Below are 21,132 nucleotides of genomic sequence, written 5' to 3'. Positions count from 1 at the left end.
GGGGCCCAGCAGGGAAGGCAGGAGTTTGGGGTTCCTTCTGAGGCAATGGCATTTCTAGTGAGGGGCCCAGGAGACTAAAAGTTGGAAAGAATCTTCATGCAGTTAAAGGCCCAGGCGCCAGCCATATGATTATAAGGGGGAGAAAATACCTATAACACATAATCGTAAACACTGGGATCAGCACAGATAGGGACCTGGAGAGCTGGGTTGGAGTTGGGAAACCTGGTTTTTTTCCTCTTCTCTCTCAACATCTGCCCTTAGACAATCTCTACTTCTGTATTTGTAAAATTGGACTGCTTCCCTGCACCCCCACATGTCTCTTGTGTGTACACCAACCCTGCAGGATGTCGTAGAGAATCAAATGAGAAATGCAAGTTGGGAAGCTTTGTAAATTGTAAAGCAGCATGACCGAAATGAGAGAAAGTGAGAATAAAGCACTATAAGTATCTCTGGCACCTCAGTCCCTGACCTGTTTGCCACCCCACTCCCCAAAGGAAAAAGGGAAGGTTTTCCTTTGGAGATTTGTGCTGTAAATCTTCTCCCATACCCTTCTCTTCCTCTCCTTCTTGTGCAGGTTCTGCCTGAAACTCAATCTTTCCACAAAGGAAGGGATTCCAAGGCACACAGACAAAGCCAGGCAGCATCGGCAGCATGATTTGCAGCATGGGGGCTACAGAATGCAGGTTTAAATGCACTCACACATCCTGGCTCTGATATTAAAGCACTTTTCAAGAGCCAATCCCCAGCATGTGTCTGCCCTCACTGACTAATTCCACTTAGATGTTGCCTTGTTTCCTACTGTCCTGTCAGAAGAGGAAGGCTATTCCTATTTTGGCCCTAAGATCTTTGTCCATCCCCACCTCTCACCCTCCAACTAGTGAAAAATGAACTTATGCTAGAGCCTCATAATCTTATCAGAGGCTTTGCTCATCCAGTTTTCCCCACCATCTCTCTCATGCCTGTGGTCAGTGATACAGGCCACTCTCTTCACATTCTGTAACAATGGACATTTTGTTCTCTGTTCTGTTTGCTGGAGGGTGCACAGAGAGGTCTGTCCCCAACCTGGTGCTTTTGGAATCCATATTAGCCAACCTTCTGTCCTATTCTGAATCTTCAGGCTCTTGATGGCACCTCTTTTTGTCTGGTTAACCTAAGTTCTGTAGCTTCTTGTTTTCCCATGGCCTGGTGCTAAGCTTGGACCTTACTCTTACACCAACTGCCTTGTGAAGAATTCCATTATTGATTGTTTCAAACTATGAATGATTCCACGTGATAAAGTGTCTAGCTTATTTATCTAATGTACTCAAGTTTCTATTAAAAACAGGTTTCAACTAAAAAAACAAGGAAGCAAAGCATTGTCATCCTTAAGCCCTTATACAGCACTAATTTACTCCTATTTTTATGTGTTGTTGTAACAGGTTTAGTAATCTGGTTTCTAAACTCCCATAAGATTCAAAGCAGCATATCAAAAAGGGGGGAAGAGCTGCTATATTAACAGCTAGAGGAGAGAGCTGAAAGGTAAGGATAAAAGAAGAATGATCAGAAAGAGAAGTTAAAATGAGTATGGAGGCCATTTAGTTTAGGGGCAGCAGTCCTACAGACATCTATGTACTTCAGTGAAGTGGAGCTAGGTAATTTTTAAGGTAGTTCTAGGTCCTCTTAAAGGCCAGGGGTATCAGAAAATGTTAAATTATAATGTCTACTATATTATCAGATGCTGTACTGAATCCTCTACATAAGTTGATTTCATTTTCATAGCAGCTTGGGAGGTAGGTGGTGATATTCTCATTTTAGAAATTACTGAGGCCTAGAGACAGACAGTGATTGGAAGAGCTAAGCTTAGAACCCAGAAGAACCCAGCTCCAGACAACCAAATTTTTTTCTATTATCCTATATTGGCTTTTCCCTGTGACCTAAAACCCTGGTCTTTCTCAGCCTCTTGAGCCAGTGATTTCTTCTTGCTCCCCTTTTATTCACTCTCCTTTATAAAACTTTATTTTTAAAGATATTCATTCATCCAGTGAGTATTGAGTGTCAACCATGTGGCAGGCGCAGTTTTAAAATATAGCAGTGAAGAAAATAGTTTTCTCTCTTATAGTTTACATTCTAGTGGAGGAAAATAAACAAATGAATATGTATGAAGACAAAGCAGGGTAAGGGAATGGAGTGGGACTTCATGATGAAAAAAAGGCCTCTCTTGAGAAAAAGGCCTCTTGAGAAAATAAAATCTCTGCAGAAATATACAGGAACTGTAGTAGTGAGCTATGCTTAATATCTTGGGGAATAACATTCCAGGCATAGAGTACAGCAAGTTCAGAGACCCTAAAACAGGGAGCATGCTTACTGCGTTTGAGGAGCAAAAGGGAGCCAAGTGGCTAGAGGTGAAGTGACCAAGAGGGAGAGTGGAGTATGGAGAAGTCATAAGGGTAGACAGGGACCCAGATCATACAGGGCTTTATTCTGAGTGAAATAGGAAGCCATTGGAGTGTTTTGAGTAGGGGAAAGATATAGTCTGACATTCATTAAAAACCTGATTGCACCAGTTGAGACCTCCAGCACAATGTTGAATAGAATTGGTGAGAGCAGACACTCTTACCTTGTTCCCAATTTTAGAGGAGAAATTGTTTAGTCTTTCACTGTTAAGTGTAGTATTAGCTATAAAGTTTTTTTGTTGATGCTATATATTAGCTATAGATGATGTTTATCAGGCCAAGTGAGCTTCCTTCCATTACTAATTTACTGAGAGGTTTTTTACCATGGATGGATGTTGGATTTTATAGATTGTGTGTTTTTTGTTCTTTATTCTACTAACATGGCACACTACATCAATTGATTTTTGGCCATCAAACTAACCTTGTATTCCAGAGTAAATCCCACTTGGTCAGAGTATATGATCCTTCTTTCTTTCTTTTCTTTCTTTTCTTTTCTTTCTTTCTTTCTTTCTTTCTTTCTTTCTTTCTTTCTTTCTTTCTGTCTGTCTGTCTGTCTGTCTGTCTGTCTTTCTTTCTGTCTTTCTTTCCCCCCCCCCCCCATCCTCAGAGTGTATGATCCTATTTAGATGGTGTTGGATTTGGATTGCAGTGTTTTTTTTAAAGTTTATTTATTTTGAGAGAGAGCAAGTGGGGGAGGGATAGAGAGAGAGAGAGAGAGAGAGGGAGAATGGGACTACCAAGCAGGCTTCACGCTGTCAGCGTAGAGCCTCATGGGGGGGCTGGAACTAATGAACTATGAGATCATGATCTGAGCCGAGATTGGACGCTTAACTGACTGAGCCACCCAGTTGCCCCTTACATTGCTATTTTGTTGAAGATTTTTGTGTCTATATTCATAAGGATTATTTACTTTTTGAATGTGTTACAGAATTTGCCAGGGAGGCCAGTGTGGGCCTGGGCTTTTCTCTGTTGGAAGATTTTTAAATTTTTTTTTTTTTTTTTTTTTTTCCAACGTTTATTTATTTTTTGGGACAGAGAGAGACAGAGCATGAACGGGGGAGGGGCAGAGAGAGAGGGAGACACAGAATCGGAAACATGCTCCAGGCTCCGAGCCATCAGCCCAGAGCCCAACGCGGGGCTCGAACTCCCGGACCGCGAGATCGTGACCTGGCTGAAGTCGGACGCTTAACCGACTGCGCCACCCAGGCGCCCCATGTTGGAAGATTTTTAATTACTGATTTAATGTGTGTATGTGTGTGTGTGTGTTGTTGTTGTTGTTGTTGTTGTTGTGGGCCGACTCAGATTTTCTGTTTGAGTCACTTTTGATAATTTGTGCCTTTCTTGGAATGTTTTCATTTCATCTAAATTGACTAGTTTCTTGGTTTAAAGTTGTTCATAGGATTCCTTTATAATTCTTTTAACTTCTGTAAGATCAGTCATGATAACCCTTTTTAAATTCCTGGTTTTGGCAATTTATATCTTCTCTTTTCTTGGTCAGTCTTGTTAAAGGTTTACCAATTTTGTTAATCTTTTCAAAGAAGCAACTTTGGTTGCATTGTTTTTCTATTCCATTGATTTCTTCCTATAATCTTTATTACTTCCTGACTAGCTTTCTTAGGGGTAGTTTGCTCTTCTTTTTCTAGTTTCTTAAGACTTAAGTTATTTAAAATAAAAAATTTTTAAGTTTATTTATTTTGAGAGAGCATGCTAGCGAGCACATGCAAGTGGAGGAGGAGCAGAGAGAGAAGAGAGAGAGTCGCAAGCAGACTTTGCACTGTCAGTATGGAGCCTGATGCAGGGCTGGAACCCAGGAATTGTGAGATCATGACCAGAGCTGAAAGAATCAGATGCTCAACCAACTGAGCCACCCAGGCACCCCTGACTTAGGTTATCTTTTAAAGGCACTTTGCAGTTCCTAAGAGTCATCTTCAGACTTGACTGATGTGTGGGCTGTCACTGTGCTCCTGATGTAGTCTTTTCAGAAGTATCTGGAGCTTCACAGAAGGCCTAACTCAGAAACAGTGGAGTAGGCAAGTTGTCCACATTGTATGTGTTATCAACTGGGAGGGGGCAGGGCTAGACCCATAATGCTGGGCAGCCTTGATCCTGCCTATCTTAAGTCAGGATTTGGGTGAGGCCTGAGCCTCATGTAGAATATCGGGGTGATGCAACAGGAAGTCAGGTGATACATGGAAAGCCAGAGCTCCCCAGGCTTCTGAGGAGATTTTGCCTGATACAGAGCTGGAGGAGATAACTGCCCACTTCACAGATTTTAGAGGCTTCAAGATGGCTTTTGAGACCTTGCAGAATACCTCTGTTGCCTGATAATGATGAGATTCTAAGCAGAAATTTAATTCTATTAAAGAAATATGGCTTAAATGTAGATCTCTTAGGTAACATTGAGGCGTAAGAGCTCTGAGGAATACCTGGGCTTGTTGGTTACTTATTTGTGGCCTCTAGTTCCCACATCTGTGAACAAGGAATAACAGCTTCTACCTATCCAACTGTGTAAGGCACATTTCAAGTAAGTGCTGTATAAAACTGTTAAATACTGTACAAAATGTAAGGGACTATTAACGTTAGTAATTATGGTGATAGGGACCAGGGACAGAGTCTGAGAAGGTCCAGGGTCGGTAGCAGTGCATTCTTATCCTTCAAGGTGTGGGATGAATGTCTGACCTAAGTGGGCTTTTGGCTTAGTAAGGCAGGAGGTTTCTTATCTGCCAGGGTAATCATCACATGGCTCCTAGAGAATTCTGTGGAGAACATCTGAGGGAGGCTACCAGGGCAGCTCATATAAGAAGCAGCTGTCCCTGTTTTTTTTCCCCCATCCAGGAATTTTGCCCACATTTTATTACTTTGGTTCTAGAAACAGCTGGCTTTCTCAAGGGTTGCTGTCACAGGAAAGCAATAAGGTCCAGCTCACTTAGGGGGAAGGAATAGTATGTAAAAGGGCTCTGGGCTGTATTGGGCCCTGTGTCTCCCTCCTTCCTTCCCCAGTTTTCATTAAAACCAGAGGGTCTTTCTGTCCCACTGGAGCAGCAGGCCAGACAGAAGAGGGACTGATAGGTCCTTTAGGTCAGATCAGCTAGAGGGCAGTTCTAAGGATGTTGGCTATGGCAGAGAGGCAGGGTCCTAAGCCTAAGCATAAGGCCAAGAGATCAAAAATCCAAGATGTGAAACTGGGAAACAATAGATGAGGAAACCGAGGTCTATCAGGAGCTGTGGTGCTAGACCCCTAAGATGAGTAGGACATAAGTTGAGGTGACTTAGGATTTAATGAGACAGATACAGAAAAATAATGAAACTATCCTACAAAAGCTTAAATTGCTTATTTTGAATTATCTGTCATTTTGTATTGTCTGAATTTCCACTCTTTTCCCACCCTCTTTGCCTCCCCCTGCCCTATTAGGATAATCTGTCAAGAGTTATTGCACTAAGTGCATAGGGCAAGAGACAAAAGTTACCTGCAGTATAACTGGTCTTTGGAAGTTTAATTACACCCTTCCTGTGTACCTCTGAGCTGTAGTTTCCTCATCTGCAAAATGGGAACAAAAATTGGGATGGTTATTGGGATGCTAATAGGAGATTATGAAGAAAAAAAAAAAGTGCCTGGCCTGGATTGGTGTTCAGTCACTAGTGATTGAAATAAATTCTGATACCATGTGTTCAGTGTCAGATTATAATAGAAGGTGAATATTGCGACCCAGGCTCTTAACTCTGTTTTACTAACTCAGCCTTGGAAAAGCATTTAGTATGTCTCAGCCTCAGTTTCTTCTGCTCTGAAAAGAAGGAATGAGATAGAAAGTTGACCTATAATTGCTGATGTCCCTTCTAGTTCTGTGCCTCTAAAGGCACATTGATCTGTGGTTCAAAGGCATCAAAGAGCCAGGAGGAAACAAAAAGTCAAGAGGGGGTCAAAGAAGCCTTCGAGTCAGTCCTGCCCGAGGCTGCAGCAAGGACAGTTACAATGAAAGCCATTATCTACAATGAGCAGATGTTGGAAGTGTCTGGGAGTCTGCTGCAAGGGCAGGGACCAGCATGTCACCCAGCATTTGGAAAAGAAATATCAAAGAGTGAATCAGAATGGCCCAGAAGGTTGGAGACAGTAGATGCCAAGTATGAGAGAGACCATGAGACATAGGACCCCAATTTGTGCTCCATTACCTCTTTCTGGGTGTTCCCAGTCAAGCGATTTCTCTTTCTGCAGCCTTCATACCCCTATCTTTAAAATGAATTAGGTGATGTATTCTCAAAGGGCCTCTTTAGGGCTTTCTAAAATTTCACTGTTCACTTTCTTTTGGCTCTCCTTGGTGTTGAGGATTTCATTTATATGCGAAGGCTTAACAAGTCATGCTTTGTCTAGCCCTAGAGTATTTAGAATGCTTTTGAAACCACAATTTCAGGCCACTAAGAATCATAAATTTTCAAGCTGAGGAATGCTTTGGTCCACCTGGTCCCACCCCTCATTTAACATTGGGAGATAATGCAGCAGAGTAGAAGACTATAGGCTTTGACAGCAGACTTTGAATTCAAATTCCTTCCAGTACTTGCTTGATCTTTTGGAGCTATAGTGTCATCATCTGAAAATGATGAGACAGAGTGATAATAGAGTAGGAGGCACATAGAGAATTACCATTATTTGGAGGAGGAAAGAAAAAATTGAGGAGAGAGAGATTAAGTCACCTGCTCAGGGTTGAACTCAGACCAGAACCTAGGTCTCTTGTGTCTCCATCTAGTTTTCTCCTCTCTGGAGCCAAGGTCAGTTGTAGTAGCAGAGATGAGATGTGCGTGTAGTAGCAGAGATTAGAAATGAAAGCATGTCAGCTTTCTTAACATATTCGCCAACAGCCTTCTCAATTCCCCTGTGGCATGTGTCAATAACAGCCCGCACTTGTTTTAGAAACAAGCGCTCTATAAGCACTTCTCTTTGATTTGCTTTGGCTGGTACAGGAGCCAGATGCTCTTAGAATAGCACATCAGACTCTCCAAATCAGCCCATTCCCATTCTGAGCAACTTTGATCAGCAGCTCTGATCTGCTGCTGGCTGGGGTGTTTGTCCCCAAGTCCTCCCTACCTGGCATGTGAATCACATTCAGTTGTTTTTTGCTATTTGCCCTTTCCTTCTTGATGGAAGTAACACTTATTGAGGTGTCTACTATGTGCCAGATATTGTGATAGGTACTTTAAATTGATTATCTCCTGTAGTCTTTGCAATTCATTAAGTTATTAATAGTTCTATAGGGAAAAGCTGAGGCTCAGGGAAGTAAATGAATTTGCTTGAGGTCATATATCTAGTCTGTGAAAGAACTGGGGTTTGAACTCTGGTCCTCCTAACCTCACAGATCCCATAGCAAGGTCTTCCTTGAGTACCGTACTGCCTCTCTGGCCTCCCGGCAGGTAGAGTATTCAGAAGTGCCCAGGAAGGGGCATTTAGTGGCTTTAGTATAATGGGAATATTCTCCATGCCTTCAGTGCCATTTTCCCATGAGTTTTTTTCTCTGCCTGCCTCAAACCAACTTCTTTAGGACCCAGGTGTGTGGCCCAAAGATCCAAGCAGGAGGCCGGGTTTCCATCTTCAACATGCAACACTGAATCCCTTGTAAAGAGTGTGCTTGTCATTTTCAGAGTTGAATGAGGGAACTATTTCAAGCAGTAAACCCCTACTTACAACAGCAGCTCTGAAATGCAGGGAAAGAAGAAAGAGGGTCTATATATCTCAAGTTTGATAAGCTTCCTTCGGGGACCTGGCAGGAGAAGAGACCTACATTTAAGAGATTAGGAATAAGATTGTTCTAATAGGTCCTCAAATCTGTACTCGGTTTTCAGTTACAAAGCACTTTACTTGAAGAGATCTTACTGCGAGGAAACTGAAGGCACTTGCCTTTATGTGGCAGAGCCAGTAGCTAGTCTTGGTGAGAACAGTGAATTTAAGCCCTTCCTGAAAGGGTTCTGTCCCTGGCGTTGGGCACCACCCAGTCTTCAGCTGCAAAATGGGCAGACTTAGTTTCTGCCCTTTTCTGAGTCCTTCTCTATTTGTCCCCTTCCTCACCCATTCTTACTCAGTTACTAGGGCTTCTTAATGAGACACCCTTCTAGTGATGCATTTTTAGGAATAGGGTAAACGATATTTTTGGCTCTGCATTTTCCCCATGATCATTTTCTAAAATGATGGAATTTTAGGATGTCAGAGTGGGAAGATGACCGTAACTAACAGTCATCAGGTTTACAGAGGAACCCTTTTAATTATGAAATTGAGGCCCAGCAAGGGCCAATAAGTTATATGCCCAAGGTTGTGCAGTGAATTAGTGGCAAGTCTTCTGACTCTCAGCCTGGTGCCCTTTCTACTACACTGAGCTTTATGTCAGTTCCTAAGTGACCACCTGGTCAACTTCACTAACTTACCTGTGCCTGGATGTCAGGCTTTTTTGTGTCTCCTTGGGTCTGTTTCCTGTGAGATAGGCCTATGGGTGTTTGTACTTTGTCAGGGCATAATTCTCCTGCATATGGTGAGCATGTGTCAAGTTTTGTTTAACTCATTAGTGTGGAAACCAGAAGAAAGAGAATAGCTGAGAAACTGGATTTCATGTTGTTAGTAGAAAAAAGGATTGCTGAAATTAGATTGCTTAGATTTCAAAATTGATTAATCTCCTAATGAAAATGTAAACTTTGGCATTATCCTCTGCTTAGAATTGAGCCTTCTTTGTTTTCTACACATTACCCTTTAACTTCGCAGTTTTGAAACATTTGGGTTCTAACCATTTGTGAACAGTAAGTCAAACAAAATTCCATTCTCCAAAAGTATCAGAGGAGCATCAGATGACTCTCAGATGCATATTAAAAAATGTTCTAATCTGACTTTAAAAGGTCACAACTGTTTCTATGCCTTATTTCCAAATTTTGGATAATTTTCCTTAACATATCATCACTGAAAATGATTAGAACCTCTTGTATTAAAGTTAGCTAGAGCTGTTCCAACCCAGGAGGGCACCTTTCTGTTCAGGGCACAGACCTTACTTCTTTGCTGAAGCTTCTGCTGATAGCAGCCATCAGCAAAATCTTGAACTCTCTCCTACAGCCCTACCCACTGGCGTGGAGCTTGGCCTTTACTGATCCTAGATTTGCTCCCCCGCCCCCGTGTCAAGGAAGCTTTCTCCTTGCTCCTGGTTTCCCTCAGGGCCATCTTGGATGCCAAGAGCTTATATACTTCCATCTGGAGGAAGTTGGTTTTGAGCACAGAGTTCTATTTGGGTGAAGTAAGTAACTGCTTTCATTATGTGGTTTTGTCTCTGAACATGTTTTACCCATCTTCTCATCCTCATTGCTACCACCCAAGGCCAGATCTTAATCCTCTCTCACTGGGACTATTTTCATTGTCAATCAACCCCTCTCCCTACCTCCAGTCTTTGTCCCTGAAGTATAACCTCCTTTCTCTTGCCATAGGTTTTAAAACACATTCCTTATTTACTACTTCCTGCTCATAAAACGTCTAGTGGAATAAGTCCAGTCTCCTTAGGATGACATTCAAGGCTCTGCAAAGACTATTTCTTCCCTTTCTAGCCTCTTCTCCATCTCCCTCTTCCTCAGGCTCTTTGTTCCAAAGGAGTTCATACTAGCAGGTAGAAATATTAGAGAAACCAACTTTTGGACAGTAGAAGGGAAGAACTACCTGATTGAGTCTATGAGAGAAGGTTAGGAAATGTTCTTAGTTGTGGAACCACACTAACACTCAATTTGATAAACATTTGTGGCAGGCATAGGGATATAGGTCCTTAGGGATATGGAGAAGGCAAATGCATGGTCAAGGCCTTTGGAGCCCATAGTTGATTTAAGAGGACAGGCAGGTAAAGTAAGTAGACTACAGTGATGATCACTATAATGGAAGCATATAGTTGTGAAGATCTTACTGTGCAGTGCTTTGGGAACATGGAGGAGAAGGAGATACTAACTGCCTGAGAGATGAAGGGAAGGTTCACGAAGATGGTATTTGAGTTGGTTGGACTTCAAAGATGAGATAGATATTTGACATTTGTGAAAGAAGTATTTGGTAATTGTGAAGGGGAGTCTGCAGCTTCCAAGTGATGAGACCAGTGAGGATAAAGACACAGAATTTAGGTGTATGTCTCAGAGAAGGGTAACTGGTCCAGTGTAACCAGAGTATAGGATTTCAGGAATGGAGTGTGGTTAGGGTTAAAGTTAACAGTAAGTTGGGGCTAAACTGGGTAAGGTATAATATTCTAGGCTAAGGAAATACTATGTGAGTATTGTGTTTCTTATATAGCATGTAATTTACCATCTTTGAATTAAGTGATACATATTTATCTATTCGTGTGTGTGTGTGTGTGTGTGTGTGTGTGTGTGTGTAGCTATGTGTTACGGTGTATATGTTACATTTGGAAATAATTTGTGAAGAGCCACTGAAGCCAAATGAATGTTAAAAAATGGAGCCAAGAGGACAGGTTAGACCTAAGCTAACTTGAGCTTGAACTTCTGAGATGTTCTCCATTTCCATAAGTCCGTAAGTTAATCATAGCATGCTAGAATTAGAGTGGACTTCTCAGGACCAGTGGTCGGTCAGTCGGTCTGTCTGTCCATCCATCTGTCCGACCATCCATCCATCCAGTCATGTATTCAGCAAATGCCTGATGATACTCTTGGAGCTGTGATATGGTAGTGAATAAAACAGACTACCTTCATGAAACTTGTAGTGGGGGAGACAGAAAATGAGTAAGTCATTAGTTATTCTATCATTTTGTATATGAAGAAAGATAAGCAGGAGTGAAGGGTTAAGCCCTTTCTAACATTTTCAGCTGATAGAAGAGCAAGTGAAAAGTCCCCAAGGCAGGAACACGTTTGTAGAAAAACCAGGAGGCAGACAGTGTGGCTGGAGCGGCAGCCTGAGGGGGCAAAAAGCAGGAGATGAGGTTGGTGAGGGCCAGAACATACAGGGCCCTGAGGTCCAATTGGCCAGTGAGAAAATGAGGCTGACCAATAAAGAGCCAGGGCCATACAGCAAGTTAGCAGCAAGGCCAGGATTGGTATCATCCTGGTTCAGCTTCCCTTCCTTTGCCTCCCTGCTGTCTTTTGGCTTTGACCCAGGATTAACTTGAATCTCATTTAATCCCTTCCTTCTCTCCCTCACTCAGCTCTTTCCCTCTTCCTGTTCCCTGGGCTCCTGTCACACCATTGTAGTATTTCATTTCTGGCTACTTTTCTTTATCACAGCATTAGCATTTCCCAGACCCACTTTTGCACACGTGATCTGATAATACAGTGATTCCTGGAAGGTCAAAGCTAGAGAGGTTCTTGGACATCCTTTTGTTTCAACCCCCTGATATTAGAAATCCAGAAGAGGACAAATGATTTGCCCAGGGCCACCTATCTAATTAGTGGCAGAACTTGATTTCCTTTGCCACCCAGTCTCTGTTTATCTAAAGCTTTTTCCTGTTTATCTAAAGCTAGCACTTAGGGGTTTTTCTGTGTGCCAGGCACTGTGCTAAGTGCTTTTAAAAAATAATTACAGCATGTGAATCTATAGTTCTCTCAAAGTTAAAAAATTTTCAAAACATTCATCTTTTTTTTTCTATTTCTATTTATTTTTTGTATATAAATAGATGTCAGGTTAGGATTCAGTGCATACCTATGTTCTAGGGTTTCTGTTTTCTAGCTGTGTAAACTTGGACAAGACTCTTGACCTCACTCTTAAATGTTTTTCCCACCAGAGCCCTAAAATTTCATCCCCTAACAATTTGGAAACCTGATACGCTTACCTGCTCACCTTGGGAAATGTGCCTCCATTGATGACTGAGCAGCAGTAACAGGCTGGCCCTGTGTGATTTGAAGAGGAAAGGATGAGGAGGCAGAGAACTGGGTGCCTGGGAGCCACTAGATCAGGAATTGGCAACTCCTCTCAAATCAAATAAATCAAAACATATCTAGGGTAGGGGCCTCGGGGTAGTGTTGATGGTGACTCTGCTTGGATTGTGTTCTGAGGATGAGGGGATTGCCAACTCTGTTGAATGAGAGGAGCAGCAATGCATAGCGACCCTTGTTTGTGCAAGGGCAAAAGACAGTGTGTTGGTGGCAAGTGTCCCAACATGGCTGTGGCTGCCCATAGGCCATTTCTGCTATTCATGACATCAGCCATTGACCTTGTGTCAGCCCCTGGAGAGGGCTGCTGTGGTCTGATACAAAGAGCCCAGTCTCTGTAGTCACACAGATTGAGTTCAGACCGCTGTCTACCAGTTACTATTTGTGTTTTTTAGTCTAATTCTTACTTTACCTCTCAGAGCCTCCTGTCTTCCCTGTCTGTAAAACAGTGTTGTTGATAACGTTTTGGGATTTGTTGTGAGGATTCAGAATACCTTAGGTAAGTAAGTGTCTCACAATACCTGATACTTAGTTGAGTGAATGGCAAGTTGCTCTGTTGTGATTAGCTCTGTGAAGACTAGTGTCTTTAGAAGGTGGCATTAAAGTCAGGTCTGCTCTGATTCTCTGACACTCTCCTCCCCACATGCCCTGGATCCCTCCATTCTTTCCTTGAGTTCCAGCCCCAGAAATGTTGGGCAAGTGGGAGCCTCTCAGGCTAGTCTGTCGCTCCAGGTGGTATATCTGAGTAAGCATGATTGTTACATAGCAGACATAGAAGGCCCGGCAGGTAGCTCAGGCAGCAGTTGATGAGCAAAAGGCTTCTCTCTGTTCCCAATAAATTGGTCCTTGGGGATCCTAGCTTTGAAATTCTAATTGACACAGGAAGGAAAAGATTCATTAGGCTCTGGACTCATTAAAATGCTCTGCTGCTCACCTACAATTTATTCTTGGCACTTCATCAGGAGGAATTAAGTAAACCAATGGGTTGGGAGCTGCTGACAGAAGAGTCTGCTTGTGGAGTAGGGATGTTGAGCTTCCCATATTATGGAGCACACAGTTGGCCTCTGAAGTTCCTCACCCCTAGGACTTAGCACGAGTCTAAGACTCGTATACTGTTAGTGCCGAAAGGACCTTCTGAAATCATTAATAGACAGTAGCTCATTTATGGGTCATTCAGAGAAGGGCTAGGGTTTGCCCAAGATCACCAAGCACTGTAGTCGTGGAGCTAGAATTAAAGTCCATCAAGCCTCTTGACTTCCAGGCCAGGAACCTTTCTCCTGCATCACTTTTGGATTTCTAGATCCAGTATTTCATTCATTCAACCTTGAGCTGACACTTTTGACATGGGAACAGTCATGGGAGGAGAGGGGACACCTAACCCAGTATTAGATTAGAAAGTCTCCAAATCTGAGGGGTGAATAGGAATTAACTAGGCAAAGAAGCAGATGAGAAGTGTTTAAAGTTGGCAGACAAGCACGTACAAAGGCCCAAAGACTTTCCAGGAATGGGAAGTTGAATCTTGCTTGAGTGGGGGAATTGAGGAAGAGAAAAGTTAAGATGTCATATCTATGAGGTTTAGGCCCCTTCCTCTTTGGTAAGAATCCTAGACCCGGGATTAGTCCTGGGTTCTAGGTGTGTTTCTGCTACCAATGTTAGTTATTCAGGTAACATTTCTTTAGGTGTGCCATGCTGGGCATGGAGGTACAAAAATGCATAAGATGTATGTAGTCCCCTTCCTCAGAGATACGTCAGTTTAATGAGGCAAACAAACTAATAAACAACTCCTATAATAGAGCAAAGGAAAAATTACCTCTGCTGGAGGAAGTCACAGTAGAGCTGTATGTTACCGTCAGTATTTTCTCTGGGCTTTGATTATCTCACCTGTCACGTGGTGACAAGTACTGTTCTATGTTAGCTCATGAGCTGATGGGAAGACAGCTTTGTAATTAACTGGTATTTATGTGTTTTGTGGGTTACAAAACATTTTTCCATCATTAGTTAATCTTAGTTATAATCTTATCACTTAGGAAACTTCCCCCTAGTTACAGATGAGGAAACTAAAACAGAAAGACTGAGCCTTGTTCATGGTTTCACAGCTTTTGTTTAACAAAAGCTAGAGTTATAAATACAGTGGATCCAAACAGACTTTTGAAAGTAGAAAGATGACAACCTTTCTGTCCCTTGCTTGTGTGGCCCATTTCCTTCTCCCATCACTAGAAATACAAAGAACATCTCCAGTGTGAGAAAGGCAGATCTAAGTTGGCTGGGGAGGAAGAAAGGGAGCTTATTTTAGTCTTTTGTAGATTGGGCTCTGAATTTTTAAAAAACAAATTTTTTTAATGTTCATTATTTTTGAGAGGGGTGGGGAGGGTCAGAAAGAGAGGGAGACACAAAAGCTGAAGCAGGCTCCAGAGTCTGTGCTGACAGAACCCTGACGCGGGGCTCAAACCCACAGACCCCAAGATCATGACCTGAGCCGAAGTCGGACGCTTAACCAATTGAGCCAACAGGCGCCCCTAGGCTCTGAATTTTTAAGACTGTATGTCCCAGTGTTCCTTCACTTACGGCCGTTCCATCTCATGCCATGTACAGAGTGTTGTCTCAACCATTATCTAATTAGGTACACATATCACCTTATGGGGGTAGACAGAGCCTGCTGTACAGATGGGTAAACTGAGGTTCATAGAAGTTAAGTAATTTGCCCAGAGTTCACTGAATTATTTATGCAGACCAAGGACTGGAATCCAGGCTCCTGACACCAAACAGTTACTCTTTAAAAAAAAAAAAAAAAAAAAAAATTTTTTTTAATGTTTGTTTATTTTTGAGAGAGAGAAAGAGAGAGAGAAGGAGAGAGGGAGACAGAGCTCGAGAGGGGAAGGGCCAGAGAGAGAGGGAGACACAGAATCTGAATAGGCTCCAGGCTCCGAGCTGTCAGCACAGAGCCTGATGCAGGGCTGGAACTCACAAACCGCAAAATCATGACCTGAGCCAAAGTCGGACTCTTAACCGACTGAGTCACCAGGTGCCCCTAAACAGGTACTCTTAAAATTATAGAATGTAGGCTCCTTTGAACTTGTTCAGTTCACACAATTCTTGAATATACCCCATGAGCCAGAGACTTTGCTATACAAGAGAGTCTCTGGTTAGGCTCAGGCCATCTTGGTGCAGCGCTTTCCTTAAGAGCAGGGACTTTTTGTTATTTACGTCTCTGGCCCAAGCCAGGGCCTGGTTTCAAGAATGCTTTGCTGTTGTTTTTGGCCTTAGTCTGCCAGAAGCTGGAGGGAGCAGATGGCCATAGCAGTGTGGATCATGAGGGTGTGTGTGATCCCAGGCAGGGACAGAGGATGAGTTGAGAGCCCTACACATATACTCCTGTTCCTGTGCATAGGCCCCTGCCAAGGTATTGTTCCATCCCAGAACAAAGTGAAGCTGGCCAACAACGTGAAGCTCCCATCTCCTGTCACCTGGCCTCCATACACACATGTACTTGTTGGTCTCCTGGATGTATTTCATACAGATGCTTCTAGGTCCTGCTGTCCCAAAAGACCCTTTGGATCTATTTCCCAGGGATATCCCAAAATGAAGTTAAGGAGCCTCATCCCACAGCCATTCTGACATCTCCTCTAGTTATAGGACTCCAGCAGGCTACCACCCACTCTGCTGTTTTTACTCCTAACTCCTTAAGCAGATTGGCTGCTTAGTGTGACTTTGACAAAGAGACTAAATAGTAATCAATACTGAGAAGCTAACATGCTTCCTATTTATCCAAAATCTTAACCAGAAAGTTTTAAGGATTTTCTGGGGTGGGAAGTAACTGGGATAAGGAAGTTGACTTGCATGATGGGAAGCCTGTAATAACCTTGGGTACCTTATAAATCATGGAAGAAAATATCAACATTCATTCACAATGTTTCAGATGCCCCTCATATTCGTATCTTTATACATCACAGAGCTCTTTTTTTTTTTTTTAATTTTTTTTTCAACGTTTATTTATTTTTGGGACAGAGAGAGACAGAGCATGAACGGGGGAGGGGCAGAGAGAGAGGGAGTCACAGAGTCGGAAACAGGCTCCAGGCTCTGAGCCATCAGCCCAGAGCCCGACGCGGGGCTCGAACTCACGGACCGCGAGATCGTGACCTGGCTGAAGTCGGACGCTTAACCGACTGCGCCACCCAAGCGCCCCACACAGAGCTCTTTCATGCACATCACTGCCTTTGAGTCTTAGAGAAACTCTGCGAGGGAAGCAGTGCAAGGATTACCATTCCCACTTGACAGTTGAGACCAGGGAAGGTTAGTGACTATCTGATTGTCATGGTGCAGAGCCCTAAACAAAATCACGCCCTGAGAGACAAGTAGTCCTGGGTTTGAAGTCTGGTGGTCACCATTTGCTGATTGCATAACTGGGCAAGTTAGCCCCTCCAAGCCTCAGTTTCCTTCTCTGTAACAGAAGGATAATAATATTTACTTCTCACGGCTGTCTAAGGATTAAGTGGTATAATGAATAAAAAAAAAAAGTGTCAACATGGTGTAGAACAAGTATTAGAAGCTCAGTACCTGCAGGTTTTCCATCTCAGGTGTTTTAAATTCTTGTATTCTCAGTCTTTGAAAATTAGTACTCTCATTACAGTAAAATGAGCTACATGTAATAAATTTCTGTTAACCAGAGTATCATTTAAGTGCCTCATTGGGTTAAGAGAACTGAATTAGTGGGAAGCAAGGTTGCTGGGGTATTCTGGCTAAGTACTTCTTTTTTTAAAACTTTTTTTTTTTTTAACATTTATTTTTGAGAAACAGAGTGAGACAAAGTGTGAGCGGGGGAGGGGCAGAGAGAGAAGGCGGAACAGAATCTGAAGCAGGCTCCAGGCTCTGAGCAAGCGGTCAGCACAGAGCCTGATGCGGGGCTCGAATCCACAAACTGTGAGATCGTGACCTGAGCTGAAGTCGGACACTCAACCGACTGAGCCACCCAGGCGCCCCCCGGCTGAGTACTTCTGATACAAACCACAGTGGGCTAGACCTGATAGGGACTCCAGAGGTGTGTGCTAGTGTGTCTTCCTCAGAAAAGATGTTAATAAACTGGGAAAAGTCAGACTGTGTAATGTGAAGCACCTTTCTTTCCTGCTGACTTCTCAGAGCCATAGTATGCACGTGACTCTGGGTGGAGTGATGTGTTGTGGGGAGATGGAATATGCCAAGTTTCCTATTTGTATTTGACCTTGGAGCCCCTTTTGTGAGGAACTCTCATTAGCATCTTGAGGAACACTGGTCATCCATGGAAGAGTTCATGCAACACTGAGCTGATCCAGTTCCTCTATTTTCTGACTAAGGTAATAGAGGTCTATAACCGAAGTTTACAGAGCCAGTCCATAGTGGAATCAAGTTTGAAGATCAGGGTGCCTGACTTCCATTTGGGCGACACTACTATTTGCACTCCACCATTCTTCTTCTTTAGCCAACAAATCATGAAATTACAGAGGATTCTGCAACCCACTAATCAGAGTATTGTTAGAGCATAAAGCTTTCAGTTTGATGTGTTTATCCCAGTAAACAGAAAGATTATGAAACAACAGGCTTAATGGCCACCAAATGTTCCCAAGCAGTGGAGGGACTCGGGGTTGGGTGATTAGCTCAATGTTTGGAAAGGTTCCTCTAACCCAAAAAGTTTTAAGTCTGTTCTTGGTTTAAGAAGTTTCCTTTTGTATACAGGGGCTCATCAAAGGGGCTCACAGTGCAGTTCTCCATGGTGAACACTCTGACATCAGTAACTATGGGGAAGATCCTAAGAGGGGTTAGGAGAGAATGTGTCAAATTTCTGTTCCTCCATTGCCATCTCCACCACAGAATTCAGTGGATAGAAATATGCTGTTGGTGGGGCACCGGGGTGGCTCAGTTGGATAAGGGTCTGTCTGACTTTTGATCTCAGCTCAGGTAATGATCTCAGGGTCCTGAGTTCAGGCCCCTCATTGGTCTCTGTGCTGGATGTGAAACCTACTTTAAAAAAAAATGTGCTGCTGGGTTTCTATCTAGACCCTGGTAGAAGGAGTTGTTCTTGACATTTAATAGGGGCTATCTTTGCATTTTGCTAAGTCTTCTGGTTCAGATCTAGTAAATATATCACCTTTGCATTTGCAGAGTTGTACAGTAGATTTGTTCAGACCACATCTGGTGCTCAGAACAGTCCAGTGACAGAGGTTATCTTCCATGTGTATATGAGGACACTAAGGCTCAGAGAAGGGACAGTGACTTGTCCAAGGTCTGGATAGCAAATTAGTGATACATTCATGGTTGTATTATAGGTCCCTAGTGCAAGCCTGACCTATAGTAGATCCTCAAGAAATACTTATTAGATGAAAAATTTGTACATTCTCAGGAATAATCTTCACGACTTCAAACTCTTTGATCAGTGTTCTTTTAACAAGCCAACATGGTGGGGGCCCAGTGGTTGGGCGTACTCAGGGTCACCAGATACTTCAGGGTCTCCCTCGCTATGTTGATTGCTGACCAGGGTGGAGAGTTCTAGCCTTTGCTTGGTAAGGACCTCGTACATCTTTCCCCACAGAAAGTCCAGATTTAGCAGTCTCTGGGCTGTAGTTTTAGCCTTTTTCTCTATTTAAAAAAAAAAAAAAAAATTAATTTCTATACCCAACATGGAGCTCGAACTCAAGACCCCAGGATTGGATGCTGTACTGACCCTAGTTGGATGCTGTACTGACTGAGCCAGCCAGGCACCCCTCAGTCTCTCTTTTGAGCCTCTGCTCCCTTTGTCTACTGAACAAAGACACCAGTGGTCCCCAGCTTTTTGCTCTGTCCCTCCTTTGTTTTCTCTCCCATCACTGTCTTGCCTGTTCTTTTGCCATAATGATGGGTGAGGAACTTGGGCTCATCTCATGAACACTGATTGTACAGTTTACTTTTGAGGAGTTGCCATGTCAGGAATCCTGGGTAACCATTTACTGAAGCAGCACCCATCTAGGATTCTTTCACCTGTTCATTAGCAGAAATTCACTGAACATCTACTGATTGCCAGGGCAGTCTGGGAGCCTGGGATTGCAAAGATTAATAAAGAGTCTCTGCCTTCAAGGAGTTCAGAGTAAACTGGAGAGGGACAGGTGTATGAATACAAAAGTGCAGCAAATGTTGCTGCAGCAGAGGTCTGTAGAGGATATTGGGTTCCAGAGGAGTGAGTGACTGCATCTGCCTGGGGGATGAGAAACAGGAGGCTTTTCTGAAGAGTTTTCATCAGGGGCATCACATCAGTGGATGTATGCTTAAGAGAACTCCTTCTTGCCCTAGCCTCCATCACCAAATCAAATAGGCTCTGGTTCTGCTTTACTGATGAAGTAAACTCTCTCTTAATCTTACTCAATGATAAGAGTGTGGTATTTGGAACAGGGGGGCCAATACTAATAGTTTTTTCACTTAGAAAATTCCTGAATGCTTAACTTGATGGTACATTATCTCATTGGATTCTCCCATCAACCTAATGGGGAGGATACTGCAATGTTATTCCCATTTTACAAATGAGAAAACTAATTCCCAGAGAGGTTAAGTCATTTACCCAGGATCATATATCTGATATATGGCAGAGCTGGGATTTGAACCCAGGTTGTCTGATGCCAGAGTCATTCTCCTAAAAGGGCCTCAGAAAGGGCTATCATGATCTTGATACAATTCTTACCTCAAAGACTTGTAAGAATGAGAAAATACTTAGCAGCTCATCTATCACATAATAAGCAATTAATAAATCCTAATAATCATTTATTACATTATAAAACAGACTTCCCTAAAGGTTGGGTAGATTAGGCCCCTGCAAAGATGCCTCCTTTCCGTCTCACTCAAGTGTCTTCTGGCTGTGTTATCTGTACAGCCTGCTTTAAGAGGAATGGATGTTGGAGGTGGCAGGGGCAGTGGTACGTGAAGTTCAGTTCAGCAGGTACGTCTGAGCTCCCACTCTTGGCCAGGGCCTATCCTGAAAGGCAGAGGGGATGCTGAAAGTGTGGTTCCCTGCCATCAGGAATTCACAAGTCAGTGTAGGAAAGGAGATGACACAGAAACAGATTATTTTAATACAGTCTCCTTAGATGGATGTTAGGCAACACATCAGACCCCACTGCCCATGGCTCATACCACAACCAGCAGGGTAGGAATCACTTACTATTATATTAATTGATTAAATAATCATCTTATTAATATCCTTGTAATCAATTAAAGCCACTTTTGTTAATGTAGAAAGTAGGTGATACCATAAAGAAGGTCAGCAGCTACTTAAAGGAGACTTTTAACATGCTCAATTGGAAAAACCCATTTTATTTTTATGAGGGGGGTGGTGGTGGTGTTCCAAAACTGCCAGTAGAGCTGAGGGAGTCCTTGGCTTGAGGAGTGTACTGTGGGGAAGGATTTATGTCCTTCAGATTTCCCCCTGGTCACCCAATGTGCTCCGTAGTTATCACTTACTTTATAGCTTCTTGTACCCAAGCATATTTTTTTTATTTGTCAGAATGAGCAAGAAGGGGGAGGTAGCTTTCTGAGGCAGGACATCTGCCAAGAGAGGCAATGACTGAGCATCTGCTGGGATTGGCAGGGGCTGTGCCAGGGAAGCAAAGGCATTGTGAGTTGTGTGTATTATTGCATGAGGTACCTCTAATTAATTGGTTCCACGAGCACTTTTGGAATTCCTGCCATGTACCTAATAATATGCTAGGTGATGTGAAAAATACCCCAAAGTTTTATGGTGCTTGGTGAGAAAAGACTAACACATAAGACAAAAAGGAGTCCACGCAGATGGGATGAGCAGGGGTTGACTTGTGGGGTTCAGACTCTCAAGAGCTAT

General features: G+C 43.0%; 1 protein-coding gene across 6 annotated transcripts in view; it reads left to right on the top strand.

Moving 5' to 3' along the window:
• RALY (RALY heterogeneous nuclear ribonucleoprotein) overlaps window positions 1-21,132 on the top strand; it is a 94,451-nt gene that overhangs the window by 40,045 nt on the left and 33,274 nt on the right. The window lies entirely within an intron of this gene.

This window comes from Lynx canadensis, chromosome A3 (genome assembly GCF_007474595.2).
Source record: "Lynx canadensis isolate LIC74 chromosome A3, mLynCan4.pri.v2, whole genome shotgun sequence".
NCBI classification, from domain to species: domain Eukaryota; kingdom Metazoa; phylum Chordata; class Mammalia; order Carnivora; family Felidae; genus Lynx; species Lynx canadensis.
This window is presented reverse-complemented; position numbering and strand designations above follow the sequence as displayed.